The 10,553-nt window shown below is 40.4% G+C and overlaps 1 protein-coding gene and 1 long non-coding RNA gene across 4 annotated transcripts in view; one reads left to right on the top strand and one right to left on the bottom strand.

Annotated features, from left to right (window-relative positions):
• LOC117943843 overlaps nt 1-8,705 on the bottom strand; it is a 16,517-nt gene extending 7,812 nt beyond the window's left edge. Inside the window, exons 1-2 of the long non-coding RNA XR_004656447.1 lie at nt 8,694-8,705; nt 329-340 (exon numbers count right to left, since the gene is read on the bottom strand). This is a non-coding gene — a long non-coding RNA (uncharacterized LOC117943843). The remainder of the gene's footprint in view (nt 1-328; nt 341-8,693) is intronic.
• raly (RALY heterogeneous nuclear ribonucleoprotein) overlaps nt 1-10,553 on the top strand; it is a 126,798-nt gene that overhangs the window by 7,070 nt on the left and 109,175 nt on the right. The gene's annotated exons all lie outside the window — the stretch shown is intronic.

Genomic DNA, 10,553 nt, shown 5'->3' with positions numbered 1-10,553 from the left:
CTCTGGTCTCTGACAGTTTAGAGATGGCTGTATGCTGCTCTTCATCGGAGGTCTACACGGATGCAACGCGTCACTGCCCCCCCACAGCAGAGCGAGTCCCCTAAAATGAACTGAAGCTGCTACGCTACCAACCGCGCTGCTCACCTCTATTATTACAGAGAGTGGACACGAAGCGGTTCACATGGGTCTGTAATACTCAGAGCTCATACCTGAAGCCGGCGAAATGCCCATGGGATGGCTCTTCCACAGGCAGGGAGCGCTCTTGAACCCCTCACAGTCTCTGAAAGCACAACTAGTCGATCACGAGTGGCCCAACAGGTAGTTCTACAGATAAACTCATCTTTCAGAAATTTGACCAACCGGGTTGACACTTCAGCGTGAGAAATCGGGGGTGTGGCGTGTGCGCGTGTGAAACCAGTCAAATGCGTGTGTCTCACGGCCAATGCGTGAGAGTTGGCAGCCCTGGTTTAAATCATCAGCTGGATCTGCAACAAAGCACAGGGCTCTTGTTTTGAGCCGTATATTCTCTCAGTGATGTCTTAATTAGATACAAATTATCAGAAATTGTAAAGCTCAAATAAACATGCAGGTAGACAAGTGCTTTAATATCTATCATTTATTTAAAGAACCTAAAAAATCAAGAAAAATGGATACAGCAAAAAGATCAGTTGCACCAAAAATAAGATATTTTAGAGTTCACCGTAAATTTCTCCAATGAGGCTCTGAGCTTGGCTGTTTTGGTGTAGCTGCGCTTTATTTAGAACCTCAGGTTTTTAGTCTTGATGCTACTCAGGCCATGACTGTAAATGTTGGGGAACTACTTTCCGAGTAAAATCCTGTCCCTATTATAAACCATTGTGCAGTGTTTTGGTGCAGACTGTTCTCATGAACCATTCATGCATTTAGATAGAAAAATGAATGCATTGGAATTAGTTATGGTAATTTTATTGAGATTTAAATGCTAAACCAGAACCACATGTTTGCACCATGTTACATAATACTAATGTGTGCATATGCATGCATTGACAGCCCCAGTCTCATGGCAGTCCATGAAATGGTCACGTTATTTAATCTACTGATTTGTGTACAGGTCACGTTAATGTTATTTTGTGTGTTGATTATGAATTCGTGGACAGGTTTGTTTTGGTGTAGCTGGGCTGTATTTAGAACCTCAGGTTTTAAGTTTTGATGCTACTCAGGCCATGACAGTAAATGTTGGGGAACCACTTTCCGAGTAAAATCCAACCTGTTGATATCACCCAGAACTGTGCATTCTTTTTATTCCTATTATTATTAGTAAATCAGTTCTCATTATTTTTTCCAGTAGGTGTTCTGTTATTTTATATATATATAGTGTCTTATTTATTTATTTTCAAAACACTATCCTATTAATAGTGTATTTGTTGTATTTTCTGTATGTGTGTGAGTGTAACTTGCTGCTGTACTACAGTCATTGGGGTGGCGGTAGTCCGTAGGGAGCAGGGTTGGGACCCGGAGGGTCGCTGGTTCAAGCATGGACCAAAGTAAAGAGTGTGGATTGGTAGCTGGAGAGACCACAGTTCCCCCCCCCCCCCCCCAGCCGCTCAGGGCGCTGGTCCACGGCATCCCACTCACTCTGACATCTCTCCATTTGACCATGAATAGGGAGAGCATGTGTCCTGAGAACGTCTGTGTATTTCAGGCCTGTGTGTAGTGATTCTGACAAAACAGAGGGTAAATTGTAATTTCCCTGCTGGCAATCAATAAACAGAATGAATTAGTATTTCCCAGTTTGGGATTAATAATGTCTACCTACCTACCTACCTACATGAGAAAGCATTGTTTAGTGCCTTATAAGCCTTCATACTCATGAAACCTGAAACAGAACGCTCTCACCAAGTCATCCCAGCATGTAGCTCACTAAACGCAGGGCTCTTTTTGTTCAAAAGAGCATACTGTTGCAGGGAATCTGCAGCAGCCGTGATCATAAAAACACAACTCAGGTTATGAAGGCTGCGTTGTGTAGGTTTGCAAACATATGATTGGATCTCTGTTTGAGCTAAAGCATTTCTCTGTCATTCTCTTTGAATCTTGAAGTTTGATGGTAAGACCATGTGTCCTGATCCATTCTGGCGTTTTTAATTGTCCATTGATTTGGATATTAAAATGCGTAATATTAAATGTAGAATTGCATAGATTGGAAAATTAATGGACGAATCTCCTGGGCGTGAAAAATGAAGCCAATTAAACCTTAAACCTGCATTCTATCTAAATTCCAACAGAGGGTGACTCCCCTGGTTCAGAAAAAATAGTCAGTTTCTATAGAAGAAGCCATTGCACTTAATAAGGATGAGGTACTTTCTTACCTTAATGAGCTTTACTGTTTCCTTAGAGTCAACGAGCTCTGAAAGCTGGAAAACTGCCACCATTGCTTGAAAAATGTAAATACAGTAAATGCTCATTATCTGGCCTCGTTGCCAGATGTGCACGGACACACAATTATACACACAAACGTTTTTAAAGAGGCCCATATGTCATGATCTAAAGAGCCAAATAGGAGCTATTTTTAAACTGTTAACCTTTTCTTTAATCCCAGAAAGTTAATTGGCATGTTGGAAGCAAACATGTTAAATCTCATTCAGGAGACACTGAATGTAAGCAAGAAATACAATATATCTGTGGGGTGGGAGTCAGCATGAGATCATTGTTTTTGCCAACTTATACAGCTCCAAGTAATTTAAAAGCTATTACTAATACATGAAGTATAGTCATCAGCAACCTGTCAGCCTTCCAGCTCTCTAAAGCTCACAAACGCACTGTGTTTGCTGGACTTACAGCTGCTAAGAGGATGATTGCAACCCGTTGGAAGCCACCTCATGACTTATCTGTTTGTTCATGGATCCTTTCTTTTTGGATGTCATGTCCATGGAACCTTTGACGGCTTGTGTGGGTGGAGCCCGGGGGAACTTTGGAGAATTAGCACAGCATTGCTGAGTCCTTTGAAGGCAATGCTGTAGCCTTTTCTTTTGTTTGCTTGTGATTGGTCCCTTGTCTTGTGTCTATCTGTTTTCTGGATGCGTTGAAACCCCCGCCCCCACCCCCCCCAGGGTGTCTCCCTCCTTCCTGTTTTTCCTCTCTGATTTTTGTGGCCCTGGGATGAGTTCCTATGTCCCAGTGTGTTGTTTATAACTGCTTGTGAATGTTATGTTTCCATTATTATTTTTTTCTTAATATACCAATAAAAATTTGGTCATATAAAAAAGTATAGTCATCAGCACGGACTATGTGACTGACGTGGTTAATCTCTGTTTTGCTGATCTTTCCACAAGCATTTCAACCATTTACAGCGAGCACACGGAGCAGAATACAAAGACTGAACTCGTCAGTTTCTCTGATTGTAAAGACAGTCAGTGGTTCTACTGCGGCCTGAGCAATGCATATTAATGCAGAAGGAGTTTGTGTCCAAAATGAATAACTATTTCTAGAAAGTGTAGCATGTAATCAAAATTACTCAAAAGTGCTCCATAAAGGTTGATGAATTTTGATTATTTAAATACAGAAAGATTGTTTCAGATGGCATCAATAATTCATCTAAGCAAAAGAGAACAAGAAATCTAACGTGTACAAGAAAGCGGAAACATCTCTGATGTGACTCCATTAATGCGGTCACCTTCAGCTTTCATCCCGATTATTAAAACCACACGTCTGTCGTCTTCGACCTGCTTTCATGTGGTACCAAAGAGACAGGAAAACTAGGAACTCTGTCCTGATTACAATATTGAAAGTTATGTGTGGTGATTTTTATCTGGGTGAACTGAAGAAGCTTCAATTCTATACTGAACAAAGTTTCTAATGGCAACACTTTTGTTTTTGCTCCCGTTTTTCATGCACTGAACTCAAAGATCTAAGACTTTTTCTATGTACACAAAAATATTTCTCTCAAATATTGTTCAGAAATCTGTCTAAATCTGTGTTAGTGAGCACTTCTGCTTTGTCAAGATAATCCATCTACCTCACATGTTTGGCCTTTCAAGATGCTGATTAGACAGCATGATTATTGCACAGGTGTGCCTTAGGCTGGCCACTAGAAAAGGCCACTCTAAAATGTGCAGTTTTATGATATTGGGGGAGGGGGGGGGGGTCTGAAAACAGTATCTGGTGTTTGGGTTAGACAAAGATTTAACTTTTTACTCCACTACATTCATCGGACAGCTGTAGCTACTTTTCACATTGAGATTTTTAGCACACAAAATGGATTCATTTTATAAAATGTTTTATTATGAATGAAACTAGCCAACAATAAAATGGCCTACAATGATTTGACTGTTACTCACACAACTGACCCCCAAATTCCACCGGATGCAAAACGTCTGCGGGTCCGCTCCGTTGCGTGTTGGCTCTGTGCTCCGCCGTCCGTTAATTACCAGCAGGTCCGGATTTGTTGCGCAACGGCTGCGGCCATGACTGACAGCTAAAGTCACGAGGACCCACGAGATCTCGCAAATTCTTGTAGAATAGAACCACAGAAACAACAACAGCTTGTTTCCATCCAGAGGAGTAGAGGGGAAACAACGCTGTGCTGTGTTTTTCCAAGGTATAGTGCAGGGAAACGTGATCCACCGTGGGCATTTTATTTTGAAATTTAACCGGATGGTTAATTTTGTTTCTGTGCTCAACTTCCTGTCCCACACTCTGCAATCTGCCGTGTGCTGACTTGCCGCGGAGCTCTCCGGCATCGGGCAAACGTATAAGCTCTGAGTATCTGCTCCGGAGGGCTGGGGATCGGGACGGAGCTGGGACGGAGTCGGGACGCAGCCGTTCCGGTTCCGTGGAAATACACACATTGACTTTAATGGAAACCTAATGACTCTGCCGCCGTTCCGGAGCGGATCTGCAGCCGTTCTGTATCCGGTGGAAATTGGGGATAACAGTTTGTAAAATGGGAGGATTTTTCTGCATTGAGTACTTTTACTTTTAATACTTTAAGTACATTTTCCTGATGATACTTACTACTTATTAAAAAACACTTTCAATGCGGGACTTGTAACTTGAGTATTTTTACAGTGTGGCATTGGTACGTTTAATGTAGTAAAGGATCTGAAGATTTCTTCCACCTCTGCTCATGAGTAGAGATGGTCAAATTATTGACTTATAGTGTATCATTTTGTATTAAGTTGCTTCAGTTTTGTTCTGAATTGTGCTTAATAAACCTCCTAGATGGACGGTAGCTCAAGGATGATACATAAATACATTTCAATAAGGAAATGGTGGAAAAGTAACTTGATCGATTTGATTGGTAAATGTTTTGGGGATTTTTGATTTTTTTCTGTTGTGTTGTTGCATATTGACAACAAGAGATTGAAAACACTTTCTTAAGTGTTTGTGTTTTGTAAGGGTAGGGTATAGGACCTCCTACTCCCTTTCACACAGGAGTAGTTATTTATTTAGCCCATGTTGCTTTTTCTCATTTCATAGTGAACTACTTTTGTGTCTTGTATTTTTCTGTGTGTTAATTCTGTTGTTTGTTGTTTGAAACTAACTATCCAGTTCACTTTAGAAAATCAATTTAAAACTCGCCCAACATGAAGAAATGTTATGTAAGCAGTTATTGTTAGATGATAACGCAGCTGTGATCAGGGGCTGCTCTGGAAACCCTCTGTGGTGATGGTGCATGTGAAGGTGGATGTTTCTCTGTCAGCTTCCTGACAACACAACACAACGGGGCCAGGAACTAGCATGTTCACAGCTTCCCTTTTTACATCGCTGTTTCCTTTATTGTTTGCTTGTTTGTTTCTCCTGAGCTGGATTCCCTGACAACAGAGCTCTAGAATATGCTTTTGTGCAGCCACTCGACTGACTGTTGAGATACTTGGCTGACTGGTTGTTTACTGATTTGTCAACTGACTGACTGACTTGTCTGCCTTGTCTCTATTCCATTCACTGTCTGTAGTTACACTGGTCCAATTGAATACGGCCGCGCATCACACAGATGTCTTTTTATCATTTATTTCCACATTTCCATCCACAAGACACCGTGAAAACTATAAAGAAAATTAAAAACTGTGTGAAAATAAACACATGAAACAATAATAATATCAAAAATACTTTCAGTGATTTTACAGTCTCTTGAACACGTTTCCTTAATTAGACGGGCCCCACAATGTTATTAGTGTTAGCGTCACAACAGTGCGTAAAGTGCATTTAATACAAAGAAATTACAACAAATATTCACAAATGTAACAAAGCTGGAATACAAAAGCACAATTACCGTGTGCGCCGCTTGGACCGTGCAAATCTTAGTTTACGACCGTACATTTTTTCTCTGCATCCACGTTTGCTCTCGCTGAATACCTTCTTCCCACAATGCAACAGGTGTGGCCTTCACAAAACTCTGGTCATTTGACCTTTGATTTCAACATAAGAAATAGCATTTGTAATGAAGAACAAAATGCAAATATATTTTTAATGTAAAACATTTTCGTACAATTTTAAATCAAATGTCCCTTTTTGAACTTATTTATTATACATTTTTAAGGTTTTTAATTACCGTATGAATTCACACGGAATAATCAAACAATATGAACTAACGTGTAAATCTCCATAGCACTGTCCCTCAGACAGTTACACTGTCTTTGTCAGCATCTCCCTTGCTCTCCTCTATTCTCGGTCCTTCTCTGGCTTTGCCAACATTTTCAACTAAACTCTCATTAATGCAAACTGCTTGCTCTCTTTGCTCCAACATTCATAGAACTTCTCTGTGTGTGTGTGTGTGTGTGTGTGTGTGTGTGTGTGTGTGTGATTAGAGTCAAGAGGAGTCCTGACATTTAGAAACTCGGCTACCTCTCTGATTCAGCAGAAACAGATGGAAACCTCCCCTCATCCTCCTCCTTCTGTTCCTCTTTCCATCATCTGCATTATTTCTTTCATCCTCCCTGTCTCTCTCTCTCCTCCCTCTCTCTCTTTGTACCTCTCTCCATCTGTACTGTCTCACTTGTAATTTCTGTCACTTAATGTGTCAGTTCACTTTAAATACGGGCTGTGTTAGTGTGACAGAGACAATCAGCTAAACCTTTAGTTTGTTTTCTCTGGTCCAAAAATCTGGAACTAACCTCTGCGTATGATCCCACGTTTTTTTTGTGCTTGATCTCGTGATATCGCTAGAATCCAGCTGCTATACAAGGTAACCAGTTTTGCCCCAAAAAATAACAACACTGTTCAGTTGACCGGTTGAATCCCCTCTCATTTAGCTCATTTTCATGTTCATACATATTTTGGGGATTTCTACCAGTTCATGTTTACATGCTTTAATATTCAAAAAAACATTATTTTTCACATGCGGTCTGTCTCAATATACCTGCAATCACCCTTAGTCTGAAACGCTCAACTTTAGCGCCTGTCTCTTTAAGCTTCCTTCTTTAAAAAAAGCCCAGTCGGCTCTGATTGACTTCCGAGGAAAACATGGCGCACCTCTGCAAAGGTAGTTCTCAGTTTTCTAATGAGCCTGTGTGTTTGACACAGGAACATGTTGGTGAGACTGACTGAGACAGCCCACTAAGAACTGACTGGGCTGCTGTTTCACTCCAAATACTTAGAACATTTTGAACACTTATGTTTTATTTTTTTTTGGAGATTATGGTGAACTAGTGTGTGTTGTAGCAGTGTTTTGCCATTTAGAACGAGCTAGCACTAGCAACAACGTTTGTCGACTTTTTCTGAGCCTTTTGAAATTTGTGTGGGTTTTTCCCCAAATCTTTGAAGTTTTTTTTTTTTTTTTTTACATTTGTCACTTTTTTTAAAACATTTTTGTTGTTTTTTTCAACATATTTTCACATTTCAGTCACTTTTATTGACACTGTTTTTTTCAAAGTTCTTTTACCAATTATTTTTTCTCCAAATGTTAAATTGACAAAAAAAAACATATTCAATGAAAGTAGTGAACTGATTATTTGACTTGTGAGGAGTGTTATAGGGACACATCCAGGTGACTTTTTGGACAATTTGTTTGAAAGAAACCCAAACCCTGTTATAGAAACATTTTGGAAAGGGGTCAAATTTGACCCGAAGACAACAGACGGGTTAAAGTAGTTTTACTTATGTTCTTTTTCCTTGTAACTGACTGTCAAACTGGATATTAACATTAAAAGACAGTTCTGTGGCATTTATTGTTCATGTTTCACAAAGAGTTTAACCTGAGCCGGACCGGCAACAAAGAGAGAAATCACATCACATCCATAACCGGATAGTAGGATACAGCTGTCATATAATTATCGTTGCCACACTGGTATCAGAATCGGTATCGGGAAGCAAAAAAATGGAATTGGACCATCTCTAGTTGGAATTGAACCCCGGGCCGCCGCGGTAAAGACTGAGGCTTGGTACATGGGTTGCACACTCTACCAGGTGCGTCCCAGTCAGAGACGTTCCTGCCTAGGAACAGGCTCTGCTCTCTGATGGAGCTCCAAAGGAATCGCAGCAACCACGACAAGGATTCTACTGAGAGAAGAAATCCCTCGTCAGTTAACCCAAACATGAACATTAAATCTCTGTAAAGTCAACAGTACCAACAGCTCGGCACATGAGGCGGGGTTCACGGGGGGTGGACTGAGCTGCAGCATTTCAGCAGAGCAGTAGTGAGTCAAATATTATGACTGTATCAGGAACGTTTAAATATTCAAAGCAATGCTCAGGACACATTTTATGTTTCTGCAACTGACGGTGATAAAAAAAAGAAAAGAAGATCCTCTCTAGCACCGTTTTCCTAAAAGCAATAATAGTTAAAAATATGCAAAAGAGTAAAAGGATCTACTCTGCTCTGACTCTCACTTGATGTTGAATTTGCACAGGTTTGAGCAGGAAAAAAGACAAAGTTTAGTCAAATGACATGAATACAAAAAGATGAGGGAGAAGGAAAAGAGAGGAACCGGGGGGAGGGGGTTGTAATATAAGAAGAGAAGGAAGACGTGGAGAGGAGAGGGGAGTAAAGATGAAAAGGTAGAGGAGGAAAGGTGTAAAAGGAGTGCAGTGGAGGATAGCTTGTAGAGATGTGTGTCTGTGTGTGTGTGTATGTGTGTGTGTGTGTGTGTGTGTGTGTGTGTGTGTGTGTGTGTGTGTGTGTGAGCGTGTGTGCGTGTAATGAGCGATAAAGCGAGGAGTGGGATGAATTATAGATGCAGCCGAGGTGAAATTTTCATGAAAATGTCACTAAGCCATTCAACATTAGTCAAACAATCTACACGACCTAAAAAAGAGGGATACCATGATGTAAGAAAAGAGACAGGAAGAAGAGAACGAAGGGGGAAGAGAAGGCGGAGCGACAGGACGGAAGGATGAAGGAATAGATGGACGGGTAAAACCTAGGAGCCGCCGCACAGTTGAGCACCGCCATCTTTTGTTGAGACTTCTACGATTTTGATGCGTGTTTTGAAGTGTAATTTTCAAAGTGATTTAATCACTCGATAATGTAAATTATCACATCGTTAACACAACGTTGACGATATTATCGTAGACGATACATATCACCCACCCATAACCTACGCACACACATCTTCACAGTAGTAAGTCTGTTTCATGAAATGTACAACCTTAAATAAATGGTCAATTTGACCCTAACCCTGCATTTTGGCTGCTATGATTTATACATTGAATATTTTGAAAAGCAAAAGGAAGGAAGGACACAAGGAAAGAAAGAAGGAAAGTCGTCATGAATGAATTCCCTCAGTTTAGGTGTAGTTTGTTCTGTGTGTGTGTGTGTGTGTGTGTGTGTGTGTGTGTGTGTGTGTGTGTGTGTGTGTGTGTGTGTGTGTGTGGAGTCTAATTACACTCCCCAGGCATATTATGGGTTATTTGCATTAATAACAACATTCCATTTAACAACACTGCAGTGTTTATGGTCATTATCTCGTTAGCGCTGAATGTTTGTACGCTGTTGTTTTTTTTAAATGACTAAAGCGAATTAGCCTGAAACTTTGCTGTTCCACTTGATTTAACACACCCCAGAACAACAGTTAAATAAATGATTCATACATGTACTCTGTGTCCAATGTCCAATGAAATGGAACACAACAGAATACCATAATACATTCTGTATAACCAAAGCCGAGTGGTTTCAATGTGTCAATTATATGCAAATATATGCAAATTAGACATGGCTTCATACAAAAGACCACATGTGTGCCCATTAAGCTTAAGGCTACACTGCAAGAACATTAAAAGGAAAATAGATTGTCCATATATATATAGATATATATGTATATATATATTTAACCAGAAAAATGTGTCTGCTCCACCCCAAAAAACTTGGTGCGTTAAAAGGAATTTAATTTTGACAGCACTAGTTCGACTATTCTCCACTAGTTCGACTATGACCATGCTCATTTTTTTTGCAGTTAATTCCTTTCAGTGGTGCTAATTCACCGGTGGGCGTCTCCATTTGGCTGCATTAGTGATGCACCTTATCCCATAAAGCATTGCCCTGTCGATACCCGCAGCTCAGCTGCTGCCAAATGCTTTGGCTCTCATTTCCTTCATCTATCATGTGTCCATTCATCCCAAAACCTGCGTCTCATCATCCAGCC

Source organism: Etheostoma cragini, chromosome 4 (genome assembly GCF_013103735.1).
Source record: "Etheostoma cragini isolate CJK2018 chromosome 4, CSU_Ecrag_1.0, whole genome shotgun sequence".
Classification (NCBI taxonomy): domain Eukaryota; kingdom Metazoa; phylum Chordata; class Actinopteri; order Perciformes; family Percidae; genus Etheostoma; species Etheostoma cragini.
The sequence above is the reverse complement of the archived record's forward strand: the minus strand, read 5'-3'. Positions and strand labels throughout refer to the sequence as shown.